The sequence below is a fragment of the Arvicola amphibius genome, chromosome 18 (assembly GCF_903992535.2).
Source record: "Arvicola amphibius chromosome 18, mArvAmp1.2, whole genome shotgun sequence".
NCBI classification, from domain to species: Eukaryota; Metazoa; Chordata; class Mammalia; order Rodentia; family Cricetidae; genus Arvicola; species Arvicola amphibius.
The window spans coordinates 9,336,155-9,353,675 of record NC_052064.1 but is presented as its reverse complement, the minus strand read 5'-3'; the positions used below and the strand labels follow the sequence as shown (position 1 = coordinate 9,353,675).

Here is a 17,521-nt window from a genome sequence, read left to right as displayed (position 1 = left end):
TGCCCGAAGATCAAAGGGCAAAATAGCCACACTAGTCAGCTATACAGGCTAGGGAGTGGAGATACACTCCTTTAAACCCAGGACTCAGAGACAGAGGCAGACAGATCCTTGTGAGTTCAAGGCTACTCTGGGCTACACCAGGTCAATCCAGAAACAGATCCAGGTGGTGGTGTTTCACACCTTTAATCCCAGTGTTTGGGAGTCACAAACATTTATACCAGCACTAGGGAGGTGGAGAGAGAAGCGATATGGCTGGGTGGAGAGAAGACTATAAAGGGGAAGAGACAGGAACTCAGTCAAGTGTGGAGTCTGAGGATTTGTGGAAACAGGATCTTGCCCCTTTGGTCTGAATATTTTGTAGAGGTAAAAGGTCTCTGTAGTGGTTGACTGCTTTGCTTTTCTGATCTTCAGGTTGAATACCAATATCTGTCTCGGGGTTTTATTATTCGTGCAACATGTGTTTCTCTCTCTCTCCCTCTCTCTCTCTCTGTCTCTCTCTCTCTGTCTCTCTCTCTGTCTCTCTGTCTCTCTCTCTCTCTCTCTCTCTCTCTCTCTCTCTCTCTCTCTCTCTCTCTCTCTCTCTCTCTCTCTCTCCCTCCCTCCCTCCCGTCCTTTATTTCTTCCACCCACCTCTGTTCCCATCCCTCAATCCACTACTCCTCTGTTTTAAACAGGAGCATCTTAATTACAAATAGAAACCTTAAGTTGCAAGGACTTAGCAGGACAAGCAGGAACTTATTTTTAACTGTCTTTAACTGCAGACAGTACCTTTAATCTGAAGGGTGTATTTTTTTCCCATTTTGATCTCCTATTAATTTGCAAGGTATCTTGTTCCTGTTTTGGTCTTACAATATTCAAGTCTAATGTATATAATTAGCATTTTGTGTCATTTTCATGCCTGTCTGCAGCTTTCTGCATTTTACTTGTATTAAGTAATGTATTGACTATGAAATTGTTTCTTTGGCATTAGTTGGCCATTCAATACTTATGCAACAACTATGGTCACTGGAGAAGCGATGAAACAGTAGAAATACTGCTTGCCTTAGCATGTCTGGTGAGATATGGTTCAAAACACAGGGCTGTAGCAACTCGTATCTAAGGGCACACCCAGTTCTAAAATTCTGAAACTCTATTCTGTGGGATCTTTTCTCTCTCAGCACCCAAGTAGTGTGGCGATTTATCAAGAAGGTGTCTTATTTTTCTTCCTATCCCATGGACTCAAATCAGTGCAAAAAGGGAGATGGGAGGTAAGTAGGCACTGCTTATCAACCACAAACAAGAGGAGTAGATCAGTGCCGAGCCAAACAGCATGGAGGTTTGGCTTACTGCCCAGCGTTCTCACTTTTTATAGTATCTACTGTCACGTATCCTCTGGATCCCAGCGGGCCACTAGCAAGCCAAGTGGGCATAAAGTGTTCCCACCACAGAACCAGGTGCAGAGTTCCCCACCACAGAATCCCTGCAGGATTTCCTTCACCACTTTCACCATGAGTTGGACGCTTGACATTTTCTCCTCTGTGTGGCTCCCATCACTGCAACCCTTGCAGCCTATTAATATCACCAGGGGAGCCTTTTCTAGGGACTGAAGCCCAGCCCTCTATGCCAGGGGATTCTCATTTAATTGGTAGGATCAGATAATGGTATGATTTTGTGGGATATTTTATTTTGTTCCTGGCCAAGGTTCTAATTAACAGCCAGAATTAAAAACCTTTGAAACTAGAGTCCTTTTGTACCCATATTCCTCAACTAAACTCAATATGGAGGCTAATTCTATTCCTAGTCAAGGAGAATTCAAGGAATTTCAGGTGGTGCAGCAACACCACAGTTCAGTACTCGAGTTTAATCCCATAGAAGCCTGGACTCTTGGTTTCGGTAATTACACATGGTTGCTATGGTTAATCATGATCAAACTCTTCTGGCGGGGTCTATCTTTGACAGCTTCATATGTTCCAGGGTAGGAGTGCGTGGATTAGATTTGTTAGGCAGGAAAAACAGAGATAGAAAAGAAATACAGAGACAGGACAGAGTTAGGAAGGCAACCCGGTGAATATTGAATCTGTCTGTGTTCATTCTTATTATCTTTAAATACCCGAATCCAAAAGAGGGGAAGAAAGCAAAAGACTTTTTTTTTTAATCATGATGCAAAGAACAAAGTGTCTACTAGGTCAAGATATTCTGCTAGTAGCCACACCTTAAGTCAAATCTCCTGTCAATAACTGTGAAGGGACAAGACCAGGCCTGAACTCTGACCTTTACTCAAGGTGGGATGGATCCACTTCTGTGGACTCCGGCACTCTTCCCTCAATGATGAGGGGTAGAAAGGGAATCAGCTGCTGGGACAGCAAAGCAGCAGATGCTTGTCCTTCTGCCCCACGTCCTGCTCAAACCGCTTTAACAAAGTTGCCCAACATGAAGTGTCACTTAGTGGCTGGAATCTGAGGGAAATTACACGAGGGAGCTGCCCGTCAGTAACACCTCCAGTCAAGCTGCCAGGCGGTTCTCAGCATTTCTCTCTGTCCGTCTGTGGCAGAGACCCATAATGACCATTCTCAGAGAACTTTTATTTTCTCCATGTTTTGTCTTCTTGATTCCACAATTGTTTCTCTTTGGATGTGTTTACAAACCTCTCCCACACTATGGTTTCTTTCATCAGTCTTAAGTGCAGGCTGGCATCAGTGCTATATCTAAATGAAAGAAAGGGAAGACTGTATGTTTTTGGAAGTGAAATCTTAGCATAAAAATGAAAAAACAACCTTTAGGGTATAAAGTACTAATAAAAATTTCAGAATCTCCTTAAAACCATATTCCCAGTGTAACCCTTTCACCAGAAAGCAACACCCAAAGTTGGTTTGCTGGTACTCACTTGTGTCTCAACACTTGGGAGACTGAGGCAGGAGACAGTGGGTTCAAGACAGCACAGTAGGCCCAAGTTCAATTAAAAAAAAAACAAGATGAAAACAATACAACATTAGACAGGAAAGAAAGCTGAGGAGTGAGGAGAGGGAGAGAGGAGGAGAGGGAACCAGAGAAAGAGATAGAGACAGGAAGACCAAAATAACTTAATTATTTCAGCTAAGAAGTCAAAGGAGATATTCCATAAAGAGAGACAGACATAAGAAGGCTGACTTTTTTGTTCCTGTCCTTAAGGCAGAAACTCACGATGTAGTCTTGACTGCCTAGAATTCACTATGTGGACCAGACTAGTTTTGAAATCTGCCTGTCTCTGCCTCTCTCAAGAAACCTGAATTAAATCTTTGCTGAAGGCAATCGTTAGTGACATGTTTCTGTTAATTAGACTGGTAACATCCCAACTGAAATTACCTGGCACAAGTGGAAAGGAAACATGAATCATGCAACAAAACCCACTTAGGAGTTTATTAGAGGATATGTGTACAGGGCTGGTGAATTTGTGTGCAGAGAGAGAGAGAGAGCTAAAATGTAAATCCAGCTTTTAAAGGCTGCCTAGCGCATACGCACAGGGGATGATGTAACTATGTCATATGCAGATGATGGAGCTCACGCATGTGCACAAGGGGTTACATAGCTGTATCATATGTAGGAGATGCAGCCATGCTGCATGTGGGTTCTTGCAGGGCTTTTTTTATTTTTTTTGGTTTTTTTCGAGACAGGGTTTCTCTGCAGCTTTAGAGCCTGTCCTGGAACTAGCTCTTGTAGACCAGGCTGGTCTCGAAATCACAGAGATCCGCCTGCCTCTGCCTCCCGAGTGCTGGGATTAAAGGCGTGCACTACCACCGCCCGGCTTCTTGCAGGGCTTTTTAAGGTCCCCGGGGCTGCTAGGTATTTTTGCCTGAGGGCTTATCTGCACATACGTGGCCCTGGACCCGGAAGTGCCAGCTGTAATATTCTGTCCCTTTAAGAGACAAGTCATGCCCATACCCTGCAGCCTCTCTCTCTCCCTCACCATCTTGGCTCTCTCTCTGTCCCCCCCCCCCGCCTCTCTCCCATTGTTCCCTTTTTCCTTCCCCTCCATAACTCAACTAATAAATATTCAATTCTATTCTGTACCATGTGCCTGTTTATGTGCCTCCCACCTGCTGCCTGCTCACCATGCTTGCTGGGCTCACCGGGGACCAGCCACCTTGATTTGTGGATCTGCCAACACTGGGACCCCGCAGCGAGCTGCTGGGAACTTGCTGCAAATTCATAACACCAGCCATGCTGGTTGGCTAAATCATAACACCAGCTAGCAATGATGTGGAGTTACTCTCTTTTGTGATCCTGCAGAAACAAAACTATATGATCTCTCAGTACCGATGTGAGTTTTATAAAATAGTACCCTTGAACTTAGTTACTATGACAGTTTTTAAAACAATCCCATTATTATGGCTATAAGAATTCTCATTAGGATGTTTTTATTAAAATTTAAATTCACGTCCCCAGCCCATGGTGTTCTCTTCTAAATCTAAAGATTTCTGTGACACAATCCCTCCATATGATAGTTAAATACACATCGCATATTGAAAAACTGGTACTAAGAATAAATGGAATAGCCCAGCAGTAGCAGTGCACACCTTTAATCCCAGCAGTTGGGAGGCAGAGACAGGCAGATCGCTGTCAGTTTGAGGCCAGCCTGGTCTACAGGGAGAGTTCTAGGACAGCCAGGACTACACAGAGAAACCCTGTCTGGAAAACATAAACAAATTCAAATATTTGTCTAATTAAAAATACATCCCAAATATATTTGATTTCCTTGGTGTTAAATATAAACCTATGCTTGACCTTTTTGTCTATGTTAGTTAGCCAGTGTGATCTTCTGTCAATGCTTACCTCATAAAAAGGTTTTCAGGTGTTTTAAAGTACATAAAACAATTCAGTATTTCTCTATAAGTGAGAATGTGCTCTCTATTGCACTTGAGATTATTACAATCATGATTTATGATCTCTACTATTTTTAGGATGTATTTAAATTAGCCATTGTGTGTCAGGTATCAAAATGTATTTAATTCATGGATTGCATTGTCTAAACCCCTCCTTGAATTTCTTCTCTGGATATATTACTCCTACTGTCTAAATGATTCATCTTACCGAGCTTTCTAAGGTGACAAGGCCTGTTGCTCACTGGGATAGAATGCTAACGTGAAAGCAAGCCTCAGCTCAAAAACTACTTCCTCTCAATAAAGAGAAAGAGAAAGAACCATCATGTCTAGAATTAGATACTTGGAACTTCAGATCTATCAGACCATATATTGTACCAATGCCAAGTTCAGGAAACAAAGGCATCCTTCTTCTTGGGGTATGTATTATTTCAGTCATTCGGGGGGGGGGGGTTACGTACCAGTTCTTTTGTATGATGGTACACTTGCATAAACATCTCCAGAAGAGAAACTGCTATCAAATTTTAAGGGGTGAGAGCAAAGGGAAAGTCTCAATGAACCGGCACTGACTTGATCTGCAAACATTTGCAACTGCGTTGTAAGAAAGCATGTCACAATGTCATTTTTTTGTATCATACTCAAGATGTTTTAAGGGATTTATTTACTGTGATTTTCTTTGAGAATCAATGACTTAGCCACAAAATACAGTATTTGGGAGTCTTCATCTATAGGCAATATAGCATTTTGTGAATGTGTTATGACTTTTGTAGTCCTTTTTTCTTTATTAAAGTTTTAGCTTTTTTCTTCAATAGATTTATACTTCATGGTTTTATAGCTTGAAATGCTTCCAAACTTTGAAATAAGTTTTCAGAAATAGGATTTCTATTAGTTTCTTAAGTGGTTTACAAATATCATTTCAATTTGTGATCTGTAACATATTTTCTATCATAAAAACTCAACACTCTTCAGAAATGTAGTAGAATGTTATGCTAGACAATTACTCTAAGACTGTGTATCTTATATCTTGAAACAATTTGACACAAACTCCAGGGCCAAAGGGAAGTCTTTTCTCTCTTTCCAGCCATCAACTCTGCAGTTCTATTTAGATGGAAGAGATCCAACTCCAGTGGCATATTTACAAGGCAGGAAAGTTTTTAAATGTTATAGTTAAGAGATCCAAGTCTCTAATTACTTGACATTATTTTCAGGCTATTTGTAATGGGAGAAGAGTATATTCTCTTGTCAACTAACAAAATAACTTAGTCCTCTTCAAATGATGAAGTGGGTTAGAGGACATAAAAAGTAGTTATCAAAGGGCATCTTTATCCTGCCTCATGGTATATTTGTTTTACTTTTTTTTTTTTTTTTGGTTTTTTCGAGACAGGGTTTCTCTGCAGCTTTTTTGGAGCCTGTCCTGGAGCTAGCTCTTGTAGACCAGGCTGGTCTCGAACTCACAGAGATCCGCCTGCCTCTGCCTCCCGAGTGCTGGGTTGTTTTACTTTTAAGAGCTATGTCTATACAATTTGGAAGAAAGTTCCAAATACATAAGATAAATGTAAATCTCTATACCATTCCTCAGTGGCCCAATTTCCCTCTATTGATGCACTCTGTCCAATGTCTTGGAGGATCTTCCAATGACAAATCATGATGTACCAACACATACCAGGTAAATGTACCCTGTCCATCCATTTTTATTCCCATCTCCCCTTTCTTTCTCACCCTCTTCCTCTCCATCTCTCTCCTCTCCCTTTCTATTTCTGCCCTTTCCATTCTCTCTCTCCCTCCTTCCATCTAATTTTTTCATATGAAAGCCAGTATGATCATGTTCTTTCTGTTTCTTGAATTTATAGTCTTGAAGTTTGTTCTGAGTCAGTACATAAGAAGGTCATCATTCCAGCTTGTTTCTGCATAGTGATCCACTGTGTAAGGTCATTAAAATCTATGGAGTTCCTTACAAGATGCTTTCCATCTTCTACCATCACAAGAATTGGCAGCACATATTTGTGTGCTGGTGTTGAATAATAAATGTTATCTGCAGAACAAACACCCAAGCCTTGAAATTTAATCAGGGTAGGAACATTTTCACTGTGATAAGTAGGACCAAATTGCCCTTCATAAAAGTTATACCCACTTTCACTTCCAATAATAATGTATGAGAGGGAATGAAAATATGCTTATAATCTACTTATTTCTTTGTAACAGAACAATAATGTTTTTATAGTTTATAAATTAGGGACAAACATATTTGAAAGAAGGAACAAGCTGACAGTGTGTAGCAACTAATTCAGTTTGTTAACAAGTGAGAAAATCATAACACAAGAAGCATTTTATTGTTTTGTTTTGTTCCTTTTTTGTTTTGCTTTTTTATTAGTTCTTTGATAATTTCATACAATGTATTTTAATTTATATTCAACTCCGCTCAGGTCCGTCCTACCCTTACCTGCCCACGCAACCTTATATCCTTTTTTTAATCCATCAAGTCCAACTTGTGCTGCCCATATATATTCTTGGGTGTGTGGCCTTCCACTGAAGTGTGATCAATTTACTAGAGGCAATGCTCTTAAAGAAATTAAAAAATTAAATTAAAAATGTTTTAACTGCCAATACCTCCTCAGCAAGGGGTGGGACTTCATGTCCCGCTCCCCTCTCTGTGCTGGGTTTTGAGCTGGCCTCAGCTTGCACAGGTCTTATGTATACTGCCATATCAACTGTGAGAACATGTACGCAGCTGCCCTGCTGTGCCCCGAGCCTGAAGAGAAGGGGGTGTGATGTAGATCTCCCATTTAGGGCTCATTTCTGTGCGCAGCTTCTGTGAGTTTCTTCATCTACTAGCCTTTTAAAAGACTTTAAATTCATCGATGAATAGGACACTTGGCACCAATATTTGCATAATCAATCAAAAATTATTCATGCAGATTCTAGAGGGACAGCTTAAGGACACAGCACATAATTCACATCTGTGAACCCTTGACATTGATGCTCAGACCCACAGAATCATTCAGATGACTGGATTGTGTTATTAAAATGTTTTGAAAAAGCAGTAAAATATTTTTTCCAGAATATGTTAATTTTTTGAAGCAAACATAAGCAAAGGAAGAAGTTTAATACATCCAGTTAATTAATTCTGGAGATAAATGTCTATAGAATGTCTTTACTTTCATGTAAAATGATTCCTATAGAAAGATCTAGTTTCAACTTATCTAGTTTGAAATTATTATTGCTAGCCAAATCATTATTCATTTTAATAAGATTATAAAAATATTGTTGAGTACAGTGATGTTGTTTAGTATTGCTTAACTTTTTGCCAATTATTCATAAGTTCTCCAACATGACTATAAAACTCATACCATGTGTGACATTATCACATCACAATTATTAATTTGCTACATAAATATAGATAAGTAGTGTTTTATGTTCATTAGCTCTTCATTTTTGTAATAACCCAGGAAATTAAAATTAGGGTCTTTTTAAAAAGTGAGGAAATTTCAGGTCAATTGAGTTAAACATGTCTGGATATATGGTTTGCCTGGCTGGGTAAGAACTGAACTGGAAACTGGATCTTTCCATATGAAGCATTTTAAGTGGAAGTGAAGACATTCTAGAGACATTTATCTCCAGAAAATAAATCCAGAGGAAATTAATTTAAATCCTTACAGGGAAGGCTGATTTCTTTTATTTTTTAGAAAGAATGATATTCTGTTCCCACGAATGGCATATGGGGAAGAATACTCGGTTAAAACAGTTCTGGAAATGTACTTTTCTTAAACTGGGTCCTGGACGCACAGATATTCATTATATTACAATATAGTAGCCTTTACATGTGTGTAACGCTTATTTGTATTTTCTTATTATATAAACTTAAAAATATTCAGATAAATGAATTGCTAAGGTGTTTTATGAAATCTTTGCTTAAAGGTATTTATTTATTTATTTATTAAAAAAGAAAAACTATCTTTTTTATTATACATACCGATCCAAGTTCCCACTCCCTCTGCTCTTCCCATTCCCTTCAATTACTCCCCCCATCCACTCAACAGAGAAGGTAAGACACATTGCTTTGTGGACGGTCCAAGGCCCTCCCTACTATATCTAGATTGAGCAAGGTATCCATCCAAAGAGAATAGGTTGCCAAAAAGCCAGTACATGCAGTAGAGATAAATCCTGGTGCCACTGCAAGTGGCCCCTCAGTCTGCCCCAATCATGCAACTGTCAACCACATTCAGAGGGACTAGTTTGGTTCTAACTTGTTCCTTCCCAGTCTGGCTGGACTTTGTGAGCTCCCATTACCTCGGGTAGACTGTTTCAGTGGGTGAACCCATCATGGTCTTGACCTCTTTGCTCATATTCTCATTTCTTCCACTCTTCAACTGGACCTTGGGAGCTCAGTCCAGTGCTCCAATACGGGTCTCTGCCTCGGTTTCCATCATTCTCCGGACAAAGGTTCTATGGTGATATTTAAGATATTCATCAGTCTGACTACTGGGCAAGGCCAGTTGGGCACTCTCTACTCTATTGCTTAGGGTCTTAGCTGGGATTTAAACAGTTGCATGGACTCTTAACTATCTTCTTGGTATTAAGATACTAGACAAAGTTTTTGGTTTGTTGTTTGTTTGAGACAGAGTTTTTCTGTATAACAGTCCTGACTGTCCTAGAACTCACTTAGTAGAACAAGTTGGCCTCGAACTCACAAAGATCTACCTGCCTCTGCCTCCCTGGTGCTGGAATTAAAGGCATACACCACCAAACCCAGATACTGGACTGAGTTTTTGGAGTGGACTTGTGACATCATGATGTTGACCACTCCTTTTTGTATCTCTATAATTCTGACTGATGTTTATATAATACTATATATTTGTTTTATTTAAATGTATATATTTAAACATTTTTTTAACCAAGATTGCACTTGAATAATAAAAAGTCAAATACTACTGTAAAGCTATAAATGAAGCACAGGTGAAAGGGCCTCCAATGTAAGTCTCTTTCAACGTCTTTCTTTAGCTATTACATTCGTAACTCAAAGTATACTAATGTTGCTGTTTTCATTATTCCACTATAGATAATCCTGTATTTCTACCTTTTAGGAAAAATTGGGTTTTGCTTCTGCACATCACTTCTGCATATTTTTCTAATTGAACTTATTTTTGCTAGCAAATCACTATTCAATAGGATTATAAAAATATTGCTAAGTACATGATGTTATTTAGTATTGTTTAACTTCTCAATTATTCATGAGCTCTCCAACATGACTATAAAAGTCTTCTCATTATGAACAAACGTATCAGGGAATTTATTGGGCCTCTCTCTGTTTCTCTCTCACTCTTTTTATGTGGAGACATTCCTCCTGGACTATGGTCTTCTTGCTCCTGTCTGAACTGTATTTTAGGTATTCTTCAACTCTTCTCTCAACACCATCCTATATTCCCCTATTATCTGTCCTCTGTGCTGAGTTTTTTGTTTGTGTCCTTAACCTTATACTACTGCTTTTGTTGTTGGTTGTTGTTGTTCCACATTTTAATAGATATATCATCTGGTAAATTCCTAAGGAAAAGTTCTTGATAGTAATATTTTTTAAAAAAACTTGTAAATATCATAGCATCTTTAATTTACTCTCTGACTTTATTCAATTTGACTAATATAGAACTCAAGGAGGCTGGTAATCATTTTACTATGACATACATCTGATGACAGTGGAGGGTTCTATAAAATCTCTTTTAATTGATAGGAAAAATGTTCCTCCACAAAAGTAGTTAGATTGCCAGAGAAAGTAAAAGTGATGTGGAATTTCCCTCTGTATGCTGTGAATACCATTGGTTAATAAAGAAGTTGCTTTGGGCCTGTGATAGGGTAGAGCAGAGCCAGGTAGAGAAAGCTAAACTGAATGCTGAAAGAAAGAAGGCAGAGTTAGAGAGAAGCCAAGTAGCCCTGCTGGAGACAGAATCTGGAAATTTACCTGGTAAGCCACAGCCACATGGCAATACACAGATTAATAGAAATGGGTTAAATTAAAATGTAAGAGTTAGCCAGTAAGAAACTACAGCTTATGGGCCAAGCAGTGATTTAATTAATACAGTTTCTGTGTGGTTATTTCGGTTCTGGGCAGCTGGGAACAGAACAAGCAACCTCTTACAACAAATTGGTGCTCCAGTGTGTGCTAGGTAAATCTACACCTGGGAGAGCTTGAAAAAAATCTATACACTAAAAAATAAAGTTTTTGGATTGGCTTTGCTTGCTGGTGGCATGCAGCAGCTCCTTTAAGAAAAGTCTTCCCGATTCAGCGGAAGTAGAAAAAAAACTGCATGGTTTCAAAATGGTGGCTTCGTGGTTCATGCTGCCAGCAACAAACTCTGGCTGTTTTTTTTGGGGGGGGGGGTTGATGCCAGACACCTACTTTGGGTCTGGAAGCTTATGTGCCCACTTGGGGTTGAGAGAAAAGTAGCTGAGACCATGCCCAGGACTCAGCACTCTCTACCTGGGCAGGCAGTGGGATCAGTCTGCTAGGTGTGCATATGTAGAAACCATGGTAGATTCCCATTGCCATACACAGAGATATTTCCAGGCCATGCAGTGAGCTACATAACAGATAAAGCTTTTACTCAGATAAAAAGGGTTTATATGCTGCATGGTGCTACCCAGAGTTGACGTGCTGAGGATGACTCCCACCTGGCAGTCATAGAGCCTGTGGTGGACTACCTCCACCATATTTAAAGCCTGAGAGAGGCAGAGCCAGCACCCAGGGCCACTTAGACCAAGCGCTTAGCATTTTAAAAAGCCATCCTGGTCAGAAAAGGGTTACAGATATGTAATAAGGACAGATTCAGACATAAAAGTCCTCTAAATGAGACATAGTGAGTTTTAAAAATGTACATAGGCTTGGAAGAGAAAAAAAGAATAGACAGCTATAATAATAAAAAAAAAAGTGTTGTAGAGAGGCTGCTTGTTCTTTCCAGCTGTCCAGCTAGCACAGACCCGAAATAATCACACAGAAACTATATTAGCTAAATCACCTCTTGGCCCTTCAGCTCTAGCTCCTTATTGTCTAACTCTTATACCAATTTAACCCATTTTTATTTATCTGTATATCGCCATGTGACAGTGGTTTACCGGCAAAGTTTTGGCATGTCTGACTCTGGTGGCAACTCCATGGAGTCCCTCCAACTCCACCCTTCTTTCGTCCAGCATTCAGTAACTATAATTCTTACTTGATATATTTTGTTATATGTAATTTTACTATGTTAAAGTTAAAATCTTCCTTTTTATTTAGCTAGATAAGGGAAGGTAATGTGGAATTCCCCTCTGTATGCTGTGAATATCATTGTTAATAAAGAAGATGCTTTGGGCCTGTAATAGGGTAGAGCAGAGCTAGGTGGAGAAAACTAAACTGAATGCTGGGAGAAAGAAGGCAGAGTTAGAGAGAAGCCAAGTAGCCCTGCCGGAGACAGAATCTGGAAATTTACCTGGTAAGCCACAGCCACATGACAATACACAGATTAATAGAAATGGGTTAAATTAAGATGTAAGAGTTAGCCAGTAAGAAGCTACAACTTATGGGCCAAGCAGTGATTTAATTAATACAGTTTCTGTGTGGTTATTTTGGTTCTGGGCAGCCAGGAATGGAACAAATGGCGTCCTACAACATCAGAAAGCTACTGAGGGTTGACACTGATGAGAAAGAAGATATAGTGAGGAGGACACCGTGAGAAAGAGTAGGATGAGTAGACTGTTAAGAGTTTCACGGGTCAGCAGGAATTTTCTGCAGTCTTATTCACCTGGTGAAGCTTTGGGTAGAGTGGGTACAAAGACTAAACATATAGTTTAATTTAACCAGAGCAATGATTTTCTTAAGCAAAACTCAAAGACAAAAGAGGGACAAGAAATTAAGTATGGAAAAATCTATCTTCTGAGTCCTGTAATTTCTTAGCAGTCACTTTGATGTAATAAACTTTTCTTCATGATGCTAGACAATCGTGAGGTTTTTTTTTTAAGTTTTATTCATTCAAACACTTTGAATATTTCCCCACATTTATTCTAAACATTAAGGTTCTCACAAGTGAAAAAGTTATTTAGTAGGAACTGTGGATGCTAAAAGATTTTCCACATGGTTTGTTATACATAAAGTCTGTCTCCAGAGTGAATTCTTTTTTTTTTTTTTTTTTTGATTTTTGAGACAGGGTTTTCTTGTAGTTTCTAGAGCCTGTCCTAGAACTAGCTCTTGTAGACCAGGCTGGCCTCGAACTCAGAGATCCGCCTGCCTCTGCCTCCCGAGTGCTGGGATTAAAGGCGTGCGCCGCCGCCGCCGCCGCCGCCGCCGCCGCCGCCGCCGCCGCCGCCGCCGCCGCCGCCGCCGCCGCCACCACCACCCGGCTCAGAGTGAATTCTTTAGAACATCATGGCAACAAGAACTGCTGATGGCTTTGAACAATACTTAAATGAATATATGCATTAAAATTCTTTCCAGTGTAATTCTGTGCATGAGGGTTACAGAAACTGGATGTGCTGAAGACTTTCCCACATTACAGACACTGTGTGACATCTCTCTACTTGTTAAAATGGCAAGAACAAAGAAATGGTTTGTATACAATGTTTACATACAAAAGGTTTCTATCCAATGTGAATGTTTCTACTCTTATACCAAGTGAATCTAGTAAAGACTTTCTGACAATGGTTACATGCATTAGGCTACTGACTAGTATGAAGTGTTTCAGATCTGTTATGATCACAAGGGCAGCTGAAGGCTTTTCCACAATTCTTATGTGTATAAGGCTTTACTTTCAAGTAAACAATTTTATGTTTAAGGTCAATAGAATGAACAGTTTCCACATCTTTTACACACAAAGGGTTTTTCTCCAGTGTGATTTTTTTTTCATGCAAATTAGGACAAGTTGAAGTGTTGAAAGTTTTTCTGTAAAGTTTACATGTAAAAGCCTTCTCTCCAGTTTGAACCCTTTCATGAATGTTCAGCTGACATTGTGGAGTTTTCCACAATGTGTACATGCATAACACTTCTCTTCAGTATAATCTCTTTCATGAACCTTACGAATAGAAATTGGTGAAGTGGTTTTACACAATGCTTACATGAATAAGGCTTCAATAAAGTGTGACTTTATTCATGCCAGTTATGACTACTGAGGTCACTAAAGGCTTTTCCAAGATGCCTACATGCTCAAGACCTTTCTCCCATGTGATTCTTTTCATGAATGTTCAGGTGATTGGAGCAGGTAAAGACTTTTTCACAATGCTTAAATGTACAAGAATTCTCTTTAATATGAACTCTTTTTAATGAGTCTTACAGGAACTGAAATTATTGAAGGCTTTTTTTCAATGCCTACATGAATAAGGTTTCACTGCAGTGTGACTCCTTCCATGTTTGTTACAATTACTGGGGTTGTTGAGTGATTTTCCACAATGCTTACATACATAAGGTTTTTTTCCAGTGTGAATTATTTCATGGATGTTCAGATGATGATGCCAAAGGGTTTTCCACAATGCTTCCATGTATAAATCTTCTGCTTCCCTATAGTGTGGCTCCTTTCATGTTTGTTACACCTACGGGGGTTGTTGAAGGCTTTTCCACAATGCTCATGCATAAGGTTTCTCAGCAGCATGGCTCTTTTCATGTCTGTTACAGTTACTGGGGTACTTGAAGGCTTTTCCACAATGCTTACATGCATAAGGCTTTTTTGCAGTGTGAATTATTTTATGGATATTCAGATGACTGGGACAGAAAAAGGCTTTTCCACAATGCTTGCATGTGTAATGCCTCTCTGCCGTGTGCATTCTTTCATGAATGCTACAAGCACTGGAACTAGTGTATGGTTTTCCACAATGTTTACATGTGTAAGGTTTCTCTCCAGCGTGAATTCTTTCATGAGTGTTTCGATGAGAAGAACGGGTGAAGTTTTTTCCACAGTGCTTACAGGCATAAGGTTTCTCTGCAGTGTGGCTCCTTTCATGTCTGTTACGACTACTGGGATTGTTGAAGGCTTTTCCACAATGCTTACATGCATAAGCTTTCTCTCCAGTGTGAATTCTTTCGTGAATGTTTCGATAAGAAGAACGCGTGAAGTTTTTTCCACAATGTTTGCAGACATAAGGCTTTTGTCCAATGTAACTGCTTTCATGACTGTTATGATGACTGCATTGGGCGACGGCTTTTCCACAATGTATATAAGCATATGGCTTCTCTCCTTTGTGAGTTACTTCTTGTTTCTCAAGACATGTTGCATATTTAAATATTTTGCCACACTGCCTACAAATGTACCATTTCTCTTCAACATGACTTTTTTCATGGTTGGTAATGTCACTGGAATCAATGAAGGATTCTTCAAAGAAACTACATACAAATTGTTTCACTTCTTTATGGGTTCCTTCATCATTCTGGCCATATGTGTATCTCATTAAGACGTTCTCATTGACTTTATATCCAGTGTGAGTTCTCTCCTGAGGCTGATCAAAACAGAGACTCCTACAGGCTTCATTACATTGTTGATGTTTACAGGGTTTCTCTTTAGGAGAAGCTTCAAGTACCTGAAGTGATTCAGAATAACAGTTATTTTTCCAATGTTTCTGATGTGTAAAAGCTTTTACCACAGCTTCCCTATACGGTGGTGGTTTCTCTCTAGTTTTTTCTCTGAGATACCCATGTAAGGATAAATGACCAATACTGTTTCTTATATGCAATGGAGTTTCATGAGTTCTTACTCTGGAAGGCATGTCTTTATTGATCATACTCTCTGGAATAGGTTGCTGGTTTTTATCACACTCAGTATGACATTCATATTCACGGTCTTTCTCAATCGCCTGAATTCCCATATTCCTGCTGAGATCTTTAAAGTCTTCTTCAATATTTTCTTCTAGTGCTTTTTCTATGGAGACAAGGTTCAAAAATGTTTCCTTTATCACATCTCTGTAGAGCTTCTTTTGACTAGAATCTAACACAGCCCACTCTTCTGAGGTGAAATTCACTGCTACATCCTCAAAGTTTACTGGCTCCATATCATACTTTTTGCAAGAGGCCTGCAGTCAGCAGAACACACAGATGCCTAAAACAAGTCCTCACCAATCTGTGAGTTTTTTCAAAGTGGAATTTCATGCTCATTATTTTTGAAAAGTTCTTTTGGTTTATTTATTTCAAAATTTATACCCTATGCTTTATTTCTGATTATGTTACAAAAGTCCTATTAGTTGATCTAAGTTTGACCTCATGTATGCCATCAGTGCCCGATGTTAGTCTCTGAGAAGTTTCATTATGTGTGCTGGAAGTGGGTTTTCTCCTCTCCGTGCTCTGTCTCTGTGCCTTGTGTCTGGGTGCCCCCCCCCTTTTTACTTTGTCTTTGCTTCCATTTGTCATGTTAAATGATTCCTTCACATCTCTAGTGGCTGATAATCTGTTCAAATGAGCTTAATGATATGTGGATTCCTCTAAGGATGATCTGCCAGAGACATGAGTTGTAAGGCTTTCAACACAGACATCTTCTCTTGTTCTGATGCACTTCCCTAGAGGGGATACTTTCCATATCCCATCTGAGAGTATTTGCCAAGTCTCTATTCATGTGGTATTCTGAAAGCCAAGAATAGGGAAAGGAACAGAGAAGTTTACAGTGTTCTCTAATATCACATGACCATTTCTTCCCTGACTCCAATTATGCTTTGTGTCTCCAAGTTCATAACTTACCTGACTTAAAATTCCTAGCAGCCTCCTTATTGCTTTTATCAAAATTTATATTGAACAATTCTACCAATAAATCCTCAGTAATCAGAGGCTGTGGTGAAAACGTGCTAGCTCAGAGAGGTTGAGGAGCAGCTAGTTGGCCTTCCTTCTTAACCAGCTTCTCTGGAGAGTTTTTTCCATCCTTCCAATCCAAAAGAAACAATCAAACTTTCCTTCCCTTTTTTTCCTGTGCATTTTCTGTCTTCCTGACTCCCTCTTTACCCTCTATGACTACTTCCTGTCAACTAGCTGCTGGCTCTGCCTCAGGACCTCAGTCTTTTATTTAATTAACACATTCTCAGTGTTCACAGTGTGACCAAATATCCTGTAATATTTCCTCCTTTTGGGCTCAATAAAATATGATGGTTTTAACCTTAACGCAGTGAACCTATATACAGTAAAAACAATTATCAGATGAGAATTACATTTACAATGTTGAGTCCATTTGCATTTGCTGAATTTGGTAACAAGAAAAACTGTAAAACTCTAACTACTTAGTCTTCACCCAGTCAGAGACCTGAAAATGAGTAAACACAGAGGACAGCACAATCAACTTCAAAAACCATAGAAACAACAGAGACATCTGGCTGCCTGGACAATCACTAAGGTGCCTCTGCAACACTGGAGCATCAATCCTGGGCCTATAGGCCCAGAACAGCCGACAAACCTTTCTGTGTAGCAGGGATTTTGAAGGACTGGCCTACCTTATCTTGGCAGTTGACATCCTCTGTGACCTGCTTGTCCAATTTGGACAGCATACTGTCGGCAGTTGAGACAAGGGCAGTTTCTTGCCCAGTGGATAGCTTTGCCACATTTGAAGAAAGCTCCATATGAAGGTTCTTTGATGCCCATCATTTTTTTTGGAAATAGATTGTTGCTGCCAGGGGCAGGACCTTGGACTTCCCACAAGGCAGGAAACCCTGGCTGCTCTTTGGACTGGAGAGGGAGGGGGAAGGGAAATGAGGGGAGGGGGAGGGAA

At 39.7% G+C, this 17,521-nt stretch overlaps 1 protein-coding gene across 1 annotated transcript in view; it reads right to left on the bottom strand.

Annotated features, from left to right (window-relative positions):
- Window positions 1–17,521, bottom strand: part of Mterf1 (mitochondrial transcription termination factor 1) — a 38,732-nt gene that overhangs the window by 10,117 nt on the left and 11,094 nt on the right. The window contains exon 2 of the mRNA XM_038315473.2: window positions 9,123–9,278. The gene's annotated coding sequence lies outside the window, so the exon portion shown is untranslated. The remainder of the gene's footprint in view (window positions 1–9,122; window positions 9,279–17,521) is intronic.